At 38.9% G+C, this 18,573-nt stretch overlaps 1 long non-coding RNA gene across 2 annotated transcripts in view; it reads left to right on the top strand.

Moving 5' to 3' along the window:
- Positions 1–18,573, top strand: part of LOC148131445 (uncharacterized) — a 40,131-nt gene that overhangs the window by 12,586 nt on the left and 8,972 nt on the right. The window contains exons 1-3 of one of the 2 annotated variants that reach the window (XR_015748862.1): positions 7,575–7,655; positions 15,788–15,963; positions 17,202–17,253. This is a non-coding gene — a long non-coding RNA (uncharacterized LOC148131445). Of the gene's footprint in view, positions 1–7,574; positions 7,656–15,787; positions 15,964–17,201; positions 17,254–18,573 lie in introns of those variants that run through there. The other variant, XR_015748861.1, reaches the window with a different exon arrangement.

Genomic DNA, 18,573 nt, shown 5'->3' with positions numbered 1-18,573 from the left:
GAGTCAAGCTATTTTCCAAAGCACCAGAAGCCAAGTCAAGAAACAACGGTTGGAAACTAATCAAGGAGAAAAGCAACCTAGAACTAAGGAGAAATTTCTTAGCAGTGAGAACAATGAACCAGTGGAACAGTTTGTCTTCAGAAGTTGTGGGTGTTCCATCACTGGAAGCTTTTAAGAAGAGACTGGATAGCCACTTGTCTGGAATGGTCTACTAATCTGGAGGAGACATACTTGTAATAATATCTCATCTAAATATGTGTAAATCTTTATTTAGCTGATTTAGATAAATTAGCAATGTGAATTTACAGATTATGCACCATTTGAGGATACTTGGTATGGCTGCTGCAGATTGTTACTACAGTACTTTGTTTCTTAGTAACTGAAGGGGAAGGAGAACTATAGCCAGGAGCCTTCACTGTACATCTTCATCAGTAAAATCGTATTATGCTTTCAACTGAATGCATATATTTGAAAGAACAATTACTAGAAATTTAGGATTTTTCTTTGATGTCCATCTAACATTCTTCAAATTAAAAAATCATAATCATAATTCCAAATCATTGGAATAAAGAAAAATGGGACAATTTTTAGCTCTGGAATTCCTTCTGCAGCTTGATGTCCTTCAAATATAGTATGGATATATGTTATGTCTCCCCTTTAATTGCAGGCGAGTAAAACAAAAAGCAGCCGTTTCAGAAGTAATTCAAATCAAAAACAAACCCCCACAAGAGAACGGCTGGAGTAAATTCCAATACACAGCAATAAATCCCCACTCTGTCCGGCGTGGCAGTAAATCACAAGCCTTAGAGAGTTTGCTGTATGTCTTCACTCCCAATTAGTCACTTTGCTTCTGGCGAATTCCACCAGCCCAGCTGTGTCCTTTTATTCATTTATGAAACGTGCTAATTTCCCTAATTATTGACTAGCTCTACGCTTTCTTTCTAACTGGGTTTGTCTTCTCAGCCTCCTTCTGTTTCTGACGTCTAACCATAAGTTTTCCAAATTCTCATCTCCGCTGGAAAACTCTCTCATGCCTTCCCTGTCAGCCATTCCCGGCTGCTGATCAGATAAAGAACCAGAGGAGGTCGAAGGTCCTGACAACTCTATTAATTCAGGTCTGTCTTCCCTTGTTACATCCATCTCCTCATCCTGGTTACTATCCCAATCACTACACAATGCCGGCTCATATTTTGCTGCCATGTCCTCATCACTTGAACTCATATCTGCCACAGGAGCAGAATCCAAACCCGGAGCCACAACAGATATAGCTACTGTGATTTGTACCCAACATGTTCAACAGTAAATCATAGAAATCCAAAATGTAATATTATTCTCTATATGGGTTTGCATCCAATTGAGTCAATGACCCAATGACCAGAAACATTATTTATGCAAGCAACAATGGAATTCTCAATCTCAAGAATAAGCACTAAGCCTTCCACACATCAAATATCACTCCTAAATTGGCAGAATAGGATTTATTCCAATGCCTCTCCGTAAGAAATGGAACTGGACAGAGAATGTGAAATGGACAAGGATATCAAAAAGGGTTTAACCCTTGTTACTGTGTTTCTCCAACAATATGGCCTCCACTAATAAGAAGCCCCACCATGTTTTATTGGCATAAAATCAAATTAAGCCCCTCCCCCCAAATTAAGGCCCATATTAAACATGCAAAATGGGGGGGAATGGCGGGGGGGCTTGCCGTTAGGAAGTACTTTTGTTGCATGCCCGGATATGGTGCTGCCTGCATTGGTGGGGCACTTCATACCGGGAGACCTTCTGCCACCATTGCTTTCCCTTCTCCCTTGCTGCCACGGTGTGAGCAATGCCGGCGTTTGGCACAGCCACATGCGGCCAGCCAGGGCTCCTCCCTGCAACCGGAGCCCTGAGGGGACACTGGGCTTCAGGTGTCTCCTGTCACCACATTCCCTTTGCCTTCGAAGGTAAAGTGAAATATTTTAAAAATGACACCCTATTACAACTAAGCCTCCCTGCCCGAGAGGGCAGCCAACCCACATGGGGAGGCGATCTCCGGGCCACAGCGCAGGATCGGCCCACCTCGGGAGAGCGCCCAGCCACCATCCCTGCTTGGTGCCGGGCAGAGCGCGAAGAGCTTCACCTGGGGTGCCCAGCGTAGCTGACAGGAGGACCCTCCTTCCCGGCGGCAGAGCTCTCACCAAGGCAGTGAGCACCTCCCCGCCGGGCCCTCCGCTCATCCCGCCAGGGCCTGCGCCAGAGCCGCAGGCGGGCTGAGCAGAGCCGCGAAAGCGAGCTGCAGGCGAGGCGCCGCTGCCTTGGTGAGAGCTCTGCTGCCGGGAAGGAGGGCCTGCCTGTCAGCTGCGCTGGGCGCCTCAGGCGGAGCGCTTGCGCCTCTGCCCGGCACCAGGCAGGGATGGCGGCTGGGCACTCTCCTGAGGTGGGCCGATCCTGAGCTGCGGTCTCCGGGAGATTCGCCTCCCCATGTGGGCTGGGTTGCCCTCTCGGGCAGGGGAGGCTTTGTTGTAATAGGGTGTCGCAGTTAAAATAATTCGTTTTACCTTCGAAGGCAAAGGGAAGGTGGCGACAGGAGCGCCTGAAGCCAAGTGTCTCCTCAGGGCTCCGGTTGCAGGGAGGAGCCCTGGCTGGCCGCATGTGGCTGCGCCAAACGCCGCGGCATTGCTCTAATGCCACGGCAGCAAGGGAGAAGGGAAAGCAACGTGGCGGAAGGTCTCCCGAACATCCAAGCTGTCTCCGCCCACCCACCCAAGGATGCAAGGGGGGAATTAAGTTACCCCTGAAAAGAAAGCCTAGCCATTTTTTCGGGGGTCAAAAAAAATAAGGCCCGGCCTTATTTTGTGAGAAACATGGTAGTAGTGTGGGGGCAGTTAAGACTGAATGAAGTTTCAGTTAGGAATTTGATTCAAATAGAACTCCCCAAACTGAATTATTTTCCAGACTGACTTCATAGAATCATAGAATTTTATGGCAAGGATCTTTGGGACATCTACTTCAATCCTTTGTCTGGTACAGGAACCTTGTATTACCCAGTACTCACAACACATTGCCATCCAGCCTCAATCTGAACATCTCTAGCAGAGTCCACCATATCTTAAGATAGTCAGCCCATTTTTGAATATGTCACTGTTAAGAAATGATTCGTGTTGGCCAATTGAAAACTATTTCTTTATATTTTAAACCTATTGTTTCTTGTCCTATCTTTTGGATAGCAACAATTTCGCCGTACCTTTACACTGAGACCTCTAAAGATGCTTGAAAGCAGCTATTGTGTCTCCCTGCAATGTTTACATCTCCCGACTAAACATATCTTATGTTTTCATATCTTATGATTTTAAAAAGCCTTATTCTCTTATTTGCCCTGCTCCAAACATGTTCAAATTCATCAGTGTCCTTCTTGAATTGTGATAAACAAAACTAGATATTGCCTGACCAGTCGTGCTACAGACTTCCCAAACATATGACTTTGCATTTGTTTCTCTTGACATTGGAAAATTAATAATTAAATCAGATGCCTCCAAAATGATTCAATAATTTTGAAAGGCATTCACATATATTGTATAAAAAACATATCTCCCTCCCCATTAGATGTGAAAAATCACATAGAACCAATTCTAATTGAAACTCTAAATCAAATTGATTTTCAAAGTCATTTTGGGTTGCTGAATTGACCGAATCAAGATTAAAATTATTATTTAAATTGGATGAAAGGCAATCTGATACTGTAATAGTTACATATCACTTTGAAGAAAGAAATCACTAAGAAGAAAACCACCACCACCAAATGCTGCACTTTAAAAGAGGGTGGGGGGAAGAGGAAACAGATTAGCATGCTAATGTTGTATGCCTTGATGTAAATTTAAAAAGACTGGCCATAAAATAAATTGAAATTCATTACTAAAGACCATAGAGAGAAGACCTTTGTGCTTACTCAGTCTGCTGTCCAGCTATTAATTGTTGCTGGGTAACTGCAAATCCTTTGCTCTACTTTTTATCTTTGAACCAGAGGATTGGTATGTAGACGATGTCTTCAAATGGAAGAGTAGCTTCTGACAGCTCTTGAGAGAGAGTCCTGCCTTCTATAAATTAGGATATATGACCACTGTAGTCCACAATTTTACTGTGCCCAAGGACAGCAATTTCAGGTGGCATTTTAAGCATTATGAGATCTAGGCGCTTCCCAGCTCTTAGCAATTTATGCATAAAGGAAATCAAGGAAAAACAATGCTGGAATACTTAGCCTAAATGTTGTCTACAGATTCTTATAAACTAAGCTATGCAAGAAACCAATGCTACATTATCTTAGGAATTTTCTGGGATTTGCACCAGTTCAGAATCAGCTCAGGACCAGTTTTATCTTACAACTTTTGTATGCTGCAGTTGAACGGATTACTTTCTGACTGAATAACAATTTTTTTACATAACAGCAACAGGGCTCTTGGTTGCATTGATGCAGTTTATCAGCCAGTTGTATTCTCATAGATGGGGTCTTTGATCTCTCCTCTTATCCTGGCTCCTGTTTCACATATTCAATGGAACAGCAGCAATCTGCATTTCCCTCATAGTTACTAAATTGTGTCTTTCAGTGTGTGGACTATTGGTCAGTGGAAAAGAATACTGATTAGTTCATGTTGCTCAGAATTTCAAGGTTAGTAGAAGTGAGGACATGGAAGTGGTATTTCCTTTAAAAAAAATAACAATACAAATTGTCCTCAACTGACAACCCCAACTGTGACCAGAATTTCCATTCCAGTTGTTAAGTGAGTTATGCCTGATTTTAGGATATTTTTTGCTGAGATTGTTAAGTGTATCACAATGTCATTAAATGAATCCAGCTTTGTAGAAGTGAAGACATGGAAGCAACATTTCCTTTAAAAAACAACAAGGTGGCACAGTGGTTAGAATGCAATACTGCAGACTACTTCTGCTGACTGTTGGCTGCCTCCAATTTGGCACTTGGATTCTGACTGGCTCAAGGTTGATTCAGCCTTCCATCCTTCTGAGGTGGATAAAATGAGGACCCAAATTGTTGGGGGCAATATGCTGATTCTGTAAACCACTTAGAGAGGGTTGTAAAGCACTGTGAAGCAGTATATAAGTCTAAGTGCTATTACTCTTCCCCCAATGACATTGCTTGTCAGAAGTTTTGACCTCAAACAATTGGAAAATCAAATAAATAAATAAAATAAATAAAATAAGTTGGCTAGGAAGGTAACACATGATGATCATAGGAACCTAGGATGCTGCAACCATCATAAATACATGCTGGTTCCATCATACATACATCCAAATTTTGATCACATGACCATGGAGATACTGTGACAGTCATAAGTAGATTTTATAACATTTCTGAGGATCAACTACTTCCTCGGGTGAAGGATTTAATGAATTCTATCCTAAAGGGGAATCATATGCCAGAATCTTGGAAGGATGCCTAAATTTCAGTAATCTCTATTTTTATTGAAAATAAATATAATGATAACAACGATAAAGTAGTAAGAGAAAAATAAAGAAAAAGGGAACTTTTGTGCACTGATAAACACCTATGCAATTTTAAGCTGAAAAGCAATTAATGATCTGCATTTAAAAATAATAAAGAAAAGATAATTCAGGATGGTAGGAGATGAAGCTGTATAATAATGTGAAGAGAACTGCTATCTTTGTTTTCTTTTGAACAACTGGAGACATTAGGGAAAGATAGTTGCGCAACGATAATGTTCAAAACAATAAAAATGGCATATTTCCCTGCCTCTGATTATTACAGTTAGTTTTGATTCCATTCAAGACAGCCCTTACTAAATTCCCATTAACTTTGAATTAAACCAGCCCTGTCCTATTGTTTTAGCTTACATTATCTCAAATAACCTTTGTGAAAATCAAATAATGAGATGAATTCAAGTAGACCAAACTTAAGAAAAAGTACTGAATGTGAATGAATGTAACAATCAGCTGGATATATTAGAACAGCTTAGGACAACTACTGCCATGGTTGGTCCTACTCCATCAACACCAAGCAAACCCTTTCTTACTGAATAATGAGCAACTCTCTGAACCAGAGTAGAGTAAAGGTGATGACATAGGTGACTTGTCTACCTGGAGCTTCTTTGTCTACTTGTATCTGTGGGTTAAGCACAAAGAAAGGCTTACTGCTTATATCTGGTTGCAAGTTTCCTGAGAGAATCCCAAAAGAGCTGTGGCATGAGTACTTCAGCTTGGCTTCTCTTACATGATGGATGAAGGAAACAAGTTATGCATTAGTGATAATTATTTCATACTGAGATTGCTAGCAACTTTTGAACCCACTTTGGTTTAATAAAATGATCTTCTTCAACTGGACCTCCAATACCCATCTCTTCTCCAGCTGTGTTTGTAAATCTAAAGGAGTCTAAATTTCTTTGCCTGAAGGAAGCTTATCAAACCATAAGGCTAGAGGGCAAATGGACTGATGAAAATAGCAAAATGAATTGGTCATGTAGCGCAATGAAAATCAAATGTTCTGGTGTCCAACTAATGGCATTTTCTTCTTCTTTTGTTTCTTGTCTGTTTTATACAGAAAACTGATGAGAAGCAAAAAAGATTTCTGAACAACATCCAGTGCTGAATATAATTTGTACTTTGGTCTGGAAACTACATAGTCCACTCTTAATCATGTATAATGTGTAAGAATCATGTCATATTAGTCTATCATATAGAATGCCTAATTACAAAAACAGCAAACTACATTACACTGTTTGATTCTTTGTTTGATGTTTTCATTATTTTGTAAATCATTACTGCTATTGTGATACTGTCTCATAGTTTTAATGTATTCAAATATGCATATTCCCTTGTATACAACCCTGCTACAAGAATCAGGATAGAATTTGAAATAATGTACTTAAATAAATTAATAAATATTCTACCATTCCATCTACTGATCAATTTTTTACCATATTTTCTTGCTTTGGAATCAGACTGCATTACAACTGTGCCATTTTAAAGCAGTAATTCAAAAACATTCTTGTTCTTTTACCCAGTTCTTCAAAATATTATCTTAATTGAATTCCAGGGAACAGAAACAATAAAACAGATGTAAGTTTAGCCACTTCTTGTAAATCTTACTTTGCATTCCAGAAATACCACAGAAAATTTTCACTGTTTACTTAGAAGTGGATAGCTTATTTTGCTTGACTTAAGCATTCCTAGTATCTGAATTTATCCAGTTTTCTAAGAGAAAAGAAAATATTGTTCTATCACCTTTGAAATACAAAGACCACAGATGATATTTAGCCCATCTAAAACTTCGCAAGTTTGCATGCTGTCATTCTTATTCTTTCTACTAAAGGTATTTTTTCAGCTATGAATTGAGAAACGCAACATTTAAATGAGAGAAGGATAACACCTTTTAACCAAATTACACCCCCACCCCACCCCAAATGTAACCTGATGCAAACTTACTGTCATGCCCCTGTTGGAATGTGATTTAGAGGGAGAGGCCAAGCAGCTGACAGAGAGTGGAAGTGTGGCTCCATTGGCTGTGGAAGAAACTGGGGAAGGGCAAAGTCTGGCTGGGCTGAGCAGGGGAGAGGTAGAGCAAGGGAGAGGGAATTTGGAGGAAGATCCAGGCCCACCCTCTCTTCATCCTAGGGCGCCCAGGGAGGAACAGAGAAGGGAGCAAGGTGAGTTGCGTGGCTTACGGGGGAGAAAATGGCCCTGATTCCCTTCATTAGCTGCAACTGGGAACACAGTGTTTAAAAAGGAAAGCTCCACACAGCAAGTTGTTGGAAGCAAATTGTGAATTATTTGGTATCGTCGATGCTTATTTGGGTTCCTGCCATCTTCCCAACTGTATGTGTTTCGCTGTGCTTTCAAGGCTGCAATTCCTTCTCCTGCCCTATCAAGTTAATTACTGCAGTGTGGTTTGTTTGAATTTTTAGTTACAGTTTGTATGTACTTTGTTTTTGGATTGAATTTTCTCCACTTAAAGGCTGTTCCTGAGAGTTTTTCTCCAGGCGAAGATAACCTGGACATTGGGGGCAAAGTTGGAGATAATTAAAGGGACTCTTCTTGCTTATTTAACTCTGTTGCCTTTGTGCCATGCCCTGGATCATCACACTTACTTTGAAGTAAGGTGTATTGTGTTCAGTGGCCTATAACTCACTCAGTGTAAATTATAGTTTATTTGAGAGAAGAGTGCTCTTTTACTAGAAAACTAGATAACCTGCGCCCCATTGGGGTATTGATTGAAAGATATTTCCTTACCTAAACAGAGAAACAGAATGACATAAAGTGGGAGCAAGAATGAATACCAGCTGCCATCTTCCCCAATAAGTTTCCTCATGGGAATCTGGAAGAGAGCATTGGAAATCCCCTTCTCCCTTCCCAGCAGATAAGTGACTGCAGCTAGGTACAGGAAGAAGTGAAGGATTGTGAGACTGGCTGAGAAATTCATAGAATGTTAAAAATGAAGAACATGGGACTACAGTAGGAGCTCATCAACACAGTAGCACTGAACAGCCATGACTTCTCCAAATTTCATTCTCTCAGGAGTCATGTGTTCTTGATTATGGACACATTCTATATATTTACCCATTTGGGATACTTTGGTTCAAAAATTCTTGCCCTAATGCACTCTTTCAACCAGTTCAAGGTCATGACAAGGACAGCTTTAGTAGTTCAGGAAGTCATTGATTAACCATTCATTTTGTGACCATTCGAAATTACAACACAGCCAATGGTGGGATTCTACTGGTTCTATAAGAGTGCGCTTTACATGCAACACTCAAAAAATGCTCTCTGTATCAGCACTAGTAAGGTGAGCTGTATTTTAGCTCAGCTGAGGCATGGCAATTCATCCTGCTGCCTGAATCAGTTGAGCTAAAAAACAAGGGAATATAGGACAGAAAAGGGTGGGTTGGGCGGGCAGGGCCAGCCATAGGTGGTATTTGCTAGTTCTCCGAATTACTCAAAATTTCTGCTACCAGTATGCCAGAATTAGTGCGAACTGGCTGAATACCACCTCTGAACACAGCACTGAAAAAAGTGACTTATGACTGTTTTTCACAAGGCCGTTGCTGCATCTCTATGCTTATGTGATCAACATTTAAATGCTTGGCAACTGGCATGCATTTATGATGGTTACAGTGTCCCAGGGTCATGTTATCACCACTTGAGGGTAAGCAAAGTCAATGGGGAAGCCAGATACACTTTAACAACCGTGGTACCAACTTAACAACTGCAGAGATTCACTTAATGACTGTGGCACAAAAGGTCATAAAATGGGGCAAAACTAAACTGTCTTGCTTAGCAATGGAAATTTTGGGCTCAGTTGTGGTTGCAAGTCAAGAACTATCTGGATATAGATAACGAAATACTATTAGATGATGAATGTATGCCTGGCTATGCAAGATCATCAATATTTTATTAGTCCAAATATTCCAATTAAAGTTTTATAGTCTGTGATGCAGTGTGTGCTGTGTAAGTAAAATGTCCTATTGACATTTGCAAATTTTGTTTACATATTAATGGATAGGTGTTTGGATTGCATTCCCGTCAGTCAGCTGAAAATGGCTTACACTATACATTACCTTCTAGCAACAAATAGCAAGACGTTCACCGAGGAAGAAGTGTATTAATTTCATTAAATTAGTATAAGACCAACAGATTTATCAACCGTCTCTAATGAGCTAGATGAGGTTTATGGTACGATACAGCATATAATGCAACAGCCTCATCTAAATTTTATGGACCTAGAGTCAACTACTAGATAGGTGGTCATTTGTGGGCTTCATGCATCCTACTTTGGCCTTTCATTTCAAACCCAGAGAAGTTTGTTGGTACAAAAGAAAAAGAAAAAACATTTGAGGCTTGATTCTATTTCCAAAATGGGCAATCTGTGAAGCCCATGCAGTTGTTAGTAATACCATATGTTTTTCATGACAATCAACCAGCTCAACTGGCCAGAATAGAAAGATAGTTTGCTTTCCATAACATAAGATCAATGACCAACCCAACTAACAGATTGAATAAGTCTTGAGAATAAGTATGATCTTGATCTGGAAATATAAAAACTAGGTTTTTGTCCTCTTCTATTACCCCCAGATTATTATTATTATCTCTTTTATTCATTAAACGTGAAACTCAGTCAACTGAACATTTAAAAAGGTATAACAAATACCAGTGACTGGTACTAATGTTTGATATGGGTTGCTGCCAGCGTCCTAGGTATCAAGCAAGTATCTTCTTGAAATATACGGTGTTCTGAGTAGCAGTTTTTTGCAGTTCCGCTGATGTTATTGCAGGAAGCTGCAATTTCTTGATGCATTTTGTAAAATTGTTGGATATGGTACCAAGTGCCATGATGACAATGGGTATCACTGTTACACGTTTCATCCATAACAGTGTAGTTTTCGATGGCCAGGTTGCGAAATTTCATGATGTTTTTCAGTTCTTTTTGTTCAACTCTGGCATCTCCTGGTACAGCAGTATAAATAAATTGTATGTTTTGGCCCTCGACAACCATAATATCTGGTATGTTGTGTTCCAAATGGTGATCTTTGAAAGTCTTTGAAAGTCTTTGAAATACTTTGAAAGTATTTGAAAGTCCCACAAGATCTTCACCATCTCATTTTCAACAACTTTGTACTACTACTACTGCTGCTGCTGCTGCTGCTACTACTACTACTACTACTACTACTACTACTACTACTACTGTTACTGTTATCGTTATCGTTATTGCTTTGATGTGGAAATTAGTACTAGAAATGTGCTCCCTCCTCATCAAAAATATCCTAGAGATGTATTTTCTTAGCAATAGCAAAGTAGAAATAATTTTGAAACACTTCTCTTCTTAAACATCACTTTTTCTACCCTCTACCCTCCTTGAAGATAAATGTGAACAAAATAAAAATGTGTTCCAAAGCAAATCTATTAACTGAAAGGGTGTGAAACTAACAATATTCATATGTTAACTTCTTTACTCTGTCACTGCTTCACAGAAAAATTTCCCTTCAACAAAAAATAATAATAAATGAACTAGGTAAAAGAAAGTGTAGAGCAATCTGTATTTATGCTGATGTAGTTGCTGTTTCAGGCTGAAGGAATAAACTCGGATGATTGTCTGGGGCAAGGTAGACTAAATGTTTCTAAACATTCAGATATCTGAAACTGCAATATGTCAAGCTCCAGCAGACTCTATACTTGGCATCTATAGATCATTTTATGTCAGCATTTCTTTAATTTCTTTTACACAGAAGTAAGTGTACCGTATTGGACTCCCTTCAATGGTACTCTCCATTTCTAGTTCAACATATTATGAAAAGTAGTTATATTAAGGAACTTTGTATTACTCAATGGTAAAATACTAACAAAGAGTACCATCTCATAATTCCTGTGCCAGGAATCGTTTAATCGAGCAATAAAATCAAAGATTCCAGTGGAGAAAAGGAAGCAACTCTTCCTATGTTTATTTATTTTATTTATTAAATGTACAGTATGTGCTACCTATCTCTCTAATAGGGTGACTATTCTATTCTTATGAATAATTTAATGTATGAAATGATGAAGCAATAACTAATAGCCTATGAATCAGTTAAAGTCATTGGAGGTTGGGCAGCATACAAATTTGATTAAGAAATGAACAGAGAAACAAACTTCTGACTTTAAAGGGGGGATTTGAGAAAATCCCCACTGGTTATTAATCATGAAAAATATATGTACCCTAAATATTACTTGTTGATATGTTTCTTAATAATATTTACTGGAAATATAAATGGGAAACATCTTACAGAACTCATATTCTGCTTGAAGTTATCGCAGGGATCTGCTTATCACTGTGGAAACAGAACTGAATAATCTTGTTCTTGATCCAGCGGGAAAGCTTTTCTCATGTTTTTATAGCTTAAGTATTTTATGTAATCTTAGTTTGTATGTGAATGCATAAAAGAAAAAAAAAAGATAAGCCACAGAAATTAAGATAGAACATAAGGAAAAGCAAAGCAAACTAAATTGAATTTATGCCACTAGCATTCATTATACCTCTCCATATCTATCTTTGCAAAACAACTTTATTTCTACCGTGTGCATATATTGTTTCATATATTCCTTTATCTGCTAGGAAAACATCCCAGCTCACCTAGAATAAAGCAAGAATGCATGGGATAAAATTGGAATCAGGTTGTGAGGGTAGCATATTAGCCAAAATGTGCCACAATCAAGTGTTGTGCCCTTACTATCACCAGGGAATGCTATATATGCATAGATGTAACTAAGGTTGGTAACCAAACCTACATATTCTCTTTTTTCTAACTTTTTGTAAAAAGTATTATGTGAAAAAGGCAAAAAGCCATTAAACTTCCCTCCTAGTACCAACCCATTATTTTAAACTTGATCAAACAAATTCTGTCAACCATCTTTAAATTCCTCAAATATCATTCTAATATCTGCCTTCCCTTGCTCTCTTCATCTCTTCTCAAAATTCTTGTCTCGTATTTGTCAAACCCCTTTTGCATTTCCAACATGGCAACTGTAGCAAATTCTTCTTGTAAATTAAGTACAAAGATAATAATCCAGAGCACTCATCTGATTTGTTCTTTGTATCTTTTTTTCAATGTTTAAGTTGTGACATTTGCTCAACTTGTGATATTTCCCAGGCTGAAAACGACTGGCTCAAGGCTACCCATGGAAAACAGTGTGTATTCTGTTTAAGAAGGAACTTACCTTTTTCTTTGGTGTTTAATTTCTAGAAGTGCCATATATGGTGGCAAATGTTTGGGGAGGATAGAATCTAGGCTTCTTAATGAACAAACACCTAAATGTAGTGTTATATGTTAGGACTAAAATCAGTGTTTCAAAGGGAGGAGGATTCAAACTCAACATTCAGGAATATTTGCAATACAGGCCAAAATATTTAAGACTGACTCAAGGTACAGTTCAAAATAAATGATTGCTATTTTATTCTAAAATTTAAAAGGGCATTGCAAAATTAGAGAGGAAAATCTACTAGTCTCTTTGGTCATTAATTATATCTTTGTGAGTATTAAGTACTTGGAGCATCCGCTGAATACCTGCCTTTTCTCATTTGTATCTAAACATGGCATAAACATGCCTTGGCAGCATCATTTTTCTATTGAGTCCCCATGGTGCTGCTTTCATTTCTCAGTCAATATGTGAGAAAAGCTTAAGTCATCGTTAGCTGTCCTAGTATTTTGATAGTATTTCCCCATACTGTGATACCATCCAAGGGCAGGCTCAAGGTATGTACATTTTTTAGAATTTGTCTCCCATTGCAGGGAGACCATACAGGGAAGTGGGAACAATAAATATCATGCTGGTTCACAGATGGATGGATAGAACTTTGGGAGCACACAGTGGCAGTTGGCTAAATTAATTGCTTCTCGATGCCTGGAGATACCAGCTGCCTGAGTACTGAGATGGCTGACCTCTGCTGTCATATTAACACCCTGATTGCTGTGGGGGATTTGTAGATCCAGGGCTTGTTGGAAACTGTCTACTTTGGCTGCAATTTAATTTAATTGTCGCAATATAAAAATCAACATTTCTGCAGGCAGAAGGAAAGCCTCCTAGAAAGGTTTAGTGATATAGTTGTCATGGGGGATAATACTAGGAGTTTACTCTGAGAAGTTATCTCCCTTCTCTGGATGGATGAATTGAGACTTGAGGAGCTGGCTTCCAGTATGGATGGATCTTGCATTACTATACTCTTTGGAGGTGAAAGGAGTCCTGGGGCTGTGAATCCATTATTCACATTTTGAGTTGCCTCTATGGTGTGTAGATAATAATCAATCCTCATCTGTCTTTCTGCCTTGTTAAATTGATGAGTTCCTGTAATGTTGCTAGGGATGGCCTGAGCTCTTTTCTGGCACTTGAGTGGGATTTGGGAGGCACTGGGTTTAGCTAGAAGTGGTAAAACCTGTTGCAAGCAGGGAAGTTATTTCAGAAGTTACTAGTGTTTTGCCATCTTGGCTAAAGCTTCAGTTCAATTCAATTCAGTGTGGAATAGGTATTTTCATATATGGGGCTCCCAGGGAATTTTTTGAAAGAATAAGGAAGAGCACTGTTTAAAACTTTTTCCCCGAAATCATTTATAGTGTATAGCCTTTTGTCTCAAAACACAGCATTGCTGAGAATTATAGCAGTATATGTCAGCCTAACCATAAAATCAATATTAATATTTCATTCCGTTCAACGACAGCTGTCAAAGATAGAAATTTCATGGCAAAAATGGCCAAGTGACCCAGGGTAAACTTTCCCCCCTCTGTGTTCTCCTGTCTATTTCATTTAAAACACTGTACCATACTCTTTTTTTTTTCAAAGGTTGCTTCCTGAAAAGCTTTTGGTGATTATGATAGACTTTTTCAAACTGAACACAGTATAATTTCAGAATGACTGAGATACATAGGAATCTTGAGAAGTGTGAAATTAACTTTTCAATACAATGTATTTAATTGTATGATGTTTCCAAATGCTTCATGAGTTCAGCAGGGCTAAAAGTGTTTTTCAACTGATTTTCATTTGTATTCAGTTTCTGATGTATCTGGTGCTGCAATGCCCAACAACAATCAGCCAGCATTGATGGATTCCAGTTTCCCTGATACAGTTTTTTCATTGCGGCAACGTCGTGGTGAAAACTTTCACCCTATTTATCATTGACTGCACCTAGATTTTCAGAAAAGATGTCCAAATGTTAATACAGAAAATGGATCTTCAGTGACATGTTGCAGTTCATGGTCTTGTATGCTGTAAAAATTTTGTCAGCCAACTGAATATACTTTTTTGTGCTGTAGTTCCCAAGAAAACTCTCAACTACAGCCTTGAATGCTTTCCAGGCAATTTTCTCTGGCTTCACTAATAGATTTTCAAATTGCTTGCCAGTGATGACATATCTGATTTGTGAACCAACAAAAATGCCTTCCTTACTCTTGGCATTAGTTAGTCTTTGAAACATATGTCTCAAATAATGAAAACTTTCCTCTTCCTTGTTCATTGTTTTCATAACATTTTTCATCAGCTAAAATTTTATGTTACATATCTTTGTCAGGTCAACATGTAGTGAACATGCCATGATTTCTTGTGCTAAAATAAAATTCTTTTGAAGGGGCCAATTCTTTCTAATATAATGTGACTATCTTGTACAATTTCCCATTTGTGTATGTAACCCCAATGCTTGGTATAGCCCAGCTACATTCCAAGCAGCAGAACCATTACTTTTAAATCTCTACAGATATTCCAGTTATAACTGGTGTACTTGGCGTGCTCTAACACCATGTTTTCATGTGTTTCTGTCATGAGTACAGAATAGCTAACTGAGGTACTGAAGTATATATATTGCCATATAAGAGATTTCTATAAAATGGTACATCATTGAAATTACAGATTATTTTCATGATTAGCACCAAAAATCTTAAATTACAGATTATTTTCATGATTAGCACCAAAAATCTATAAGATATACCCAGAAGTGTTCAGGAAGCAAAATCTTTATTGCCCAAGAAAAAACCTTCAGCAGTTTTGTCTCACTCCTTCAACTTCACTGTGGATTGATTCATAGCACAAATTGCATTAACTGCATGTTCATTAAATGGCTTTCATTGTCAACTCATTTCTTGTATTTTGTGCTATTATGTCTCTTTGCACCCACATTTTTTTACAAATAAAGGTAAGGAAGTGGTGGTCCTCCAAAGGTTGCATTGTGAAATTATGCCTTTGCCATCCTGGATAGGGTTAATGGAGTTTAACATTGTCTTAATGAGGCTTCTGCAGTGACAATTTCTAACTTGTAACAACATTTCAGATGCAGAATGTGGAATATCCTTGACAGAGCCGTGCCACACAATAAGTTATGCAATTTGCAAATTGAAGCAACAATTCTACAGAGCCCACATATTTCTCCCACAGGTTGTCATCATCTGAAATGTCTTTTAAACACAGTTATTATAATACTGGCTGCCGAGCATCAAAGAAAATAAAGTAAGTTTGCCAATGAGAGCAGATCAGAGGTGGTATTCAGCAGGTTCTGACCAGTTCTGAAGAACCAGTAGCTGAAATTTTGAGTAGTTCAGAGAACCGGCAAACACCACCTCTGAGTGGCCCTGCCCCTATCTATTCTCTGCCTCCCGAGTCCCAGCTGATCAGCTGGGTCTTCTTTTGTTGCCCTGCACAGGAGAATGAAGCTGGAAAGCAGGTTAGAGGGGTGGGGAGGGAATGGGATTTTGCAGTAACCTTCCCACAGGAGTGGGGTGGGAATGCAGATTTTACAGTATCCTTCCCCTGTCACACGCACCAAGCCACACCATGCCCACCAAACCACGTCCACAGAACTGGTAGTAAAAATGTTTGAATCCCACCATTGGAGCAGATTTAGACTGTTTATGGATTTTAGACTGTTGATCATGGGTTTACAGTTCCTCACTTTCCTTTCTGCATGGGGAAGAATACAATTAGGAAGAAGTAGCTGGAAAACATGCTAGAAGTGTATTCCAAATATGTTTGAAGCATGGAAAAATCCAAACAATTAGCTTTTTGAGAGAGACCAGGAACCCCATTTTGGGGCTGCTACTGATAGGTTACTGTCAGCCTCCCAAGTAGGCCAGACAGAAATTCTACTTTATTGTAAAGCTATATTAACAGAATCTTGCAAATCTGAAAGTACAAATTTCTGCCTTCTCTTTTTATCACCTACTAAGTTAAGGCAGATCCTTTCTAAGTTTCCTTCTCTGTCCTATTGTTCAGTCTTGGGCTCTTCCTCCTTTTATCTGATCATTCGTAGGGCAGCTGGTTCCCTTCCTCATTTTTCCAAGAACATTCTCAGATTCCTTTGCAGATACTGTCAGATTTATAAAACCTCTGTGATCATGTTCTCTGCAAATGAAGTTCATTTTCATCCTATAAGACTCTCATTTACATGTCTCATTGAGTCGTTATTGAGAACTACAAAGCCTAGTTATTCAGCCAGAAGTAAGTGTCTTATGTGCTCTTGAAGGAAAAGGAGCTTGTCAATTTCTAGACAATTCATCCTATGGAAATGTTAGATTGAAAATACTAAATCTTGACCCAGTGTCGAAAAAAAACCAAATTAATAACATTGGGGCAGCAATAATAGAAAGTGTTATACCGTGATACGTATATTTCTTTGTAGCAAATGTATTACTTGTTATTGGAAAACTTAAACAGGCTGATTAAGTTTTTCCCTTTTTTCTCTCATATAGCATCACCAGTCCAATAACTGGAATAAAAGCATGAGAAGAAGATATTCAGTTGGTAAGGTTTCTGCTGGCACAGTAAAGAGAAGCAAGGTTCATGGTTGAATTCCTATTACCGTGTTTCTCATATAATAAGGCCGGGTCTTATTTTTTTTTGAGCCCTGAAAAAATGGCTAGGCCGTCTTTTCGGGGGTGACTTAATTTCCCCCCCTTTGCATCTTCGGGTGGGCAGGCGGCAATGGCTTGGATGTTGACCTCGGCGTTGGTGGGGCACTTCATATTGGGGTCAACGCAGGCAGCACCATATCCGGGTGTGCAACAAAAGTACTTCCTAACGGCAAGCCCCCCGACCATTCCCCCCATTTCGCATGTTTTAATATAGGCCTTAATTTGGGGGGAGGGGCTTAATTTCATTTCATGCCTATAAAACATGCTGGGACTTCCTATTGGGGGCGGCCATATTGTTGGAGAAACAGGGTAGTAATGTAACTCTTGAATGAATGTCTTACTAAGGAAAAAAATAACAACAATAATAATGTAATCCGACTAGAGATCAAAGAGTCATTGACAGACTTGAAAGCTTATGGCTTTCCCACTTTCCGAGTATCACTGATTTAAGAGCATAATCTCTCCGTTTCAGTCCACTTGCTCTACAATAATGACAACAAAAGACCCCCTAATTAAGAGTCTTAAGGGCTACAATTCAGCTTTTGAATAAGTTCAAGTACAAATTGCACTCATGGGACAATACTCCAATGCTGCAATCATTCAGCAGGCTTCTTCAAATTAATGCCATCTGCATAGGCAGTGTATTACTATGTGTTCACATCTGCCTGCTCTCCAGGTACATTACCACCATTTAGTTCAGGCAGCACAAGCTATATCTGACTTACACTGTCCCACCATAAATATGGATGAAGAACATTATTCTTTCATTGTCCCTTTGCTAATATAGACTGTTTGTTTGAAGGTAAGTATAATCTTTTAAGTATTAGCCCCTCTTAAACACCTGCCTCTCTCCTGATGTTTTGGAAAGGTTCTGCTGAACAACCCTAACAATTATGAGAATTTGGGGCTAGGATGAATGTACTGTTCACTCTACCAGCCCCTGAATGAAGACTTAAGAAATTATGTGAAATGAACAGAGCTGTTTATATATCTAGTTGCCAAAAGAAATTTGTCCTTCACAAAGGTACTTGTTATTAAGAGCTATGCTTAAAGATAAAAGCTAGGATTCCCTTATTGCTTCTCATAGCCAACCTTTTCAAGTACTTATTGAAGCTATAAACAGCAAATATGAGCAGGTCAGCCTTCGCAGTCGAATATGAGCAGGTCAGCCTTCGCAGTCGAAGAAGCTACTTTTGATCTCTAATGCCTA

Source organism: Notechis scutatus, chromosome 3 (assembly GCF_049901735.1).
Source record: "Notechis scutatus isolate UNSWTSFEM ecotype Mainland chromosome 3, rNotScu1.2, whole genome shotgun sequence".
Lineage (NCBI taxonomy): Eukaryota > Metazoa > Chordata > Lepidosauria > Squamata > Elapidae > Notechis > Notechis scutatus.
Note: the sequence above shows the minus strand (reverse complement) of the source record. Positions and strands in the feature narration are given on the sequence as shown.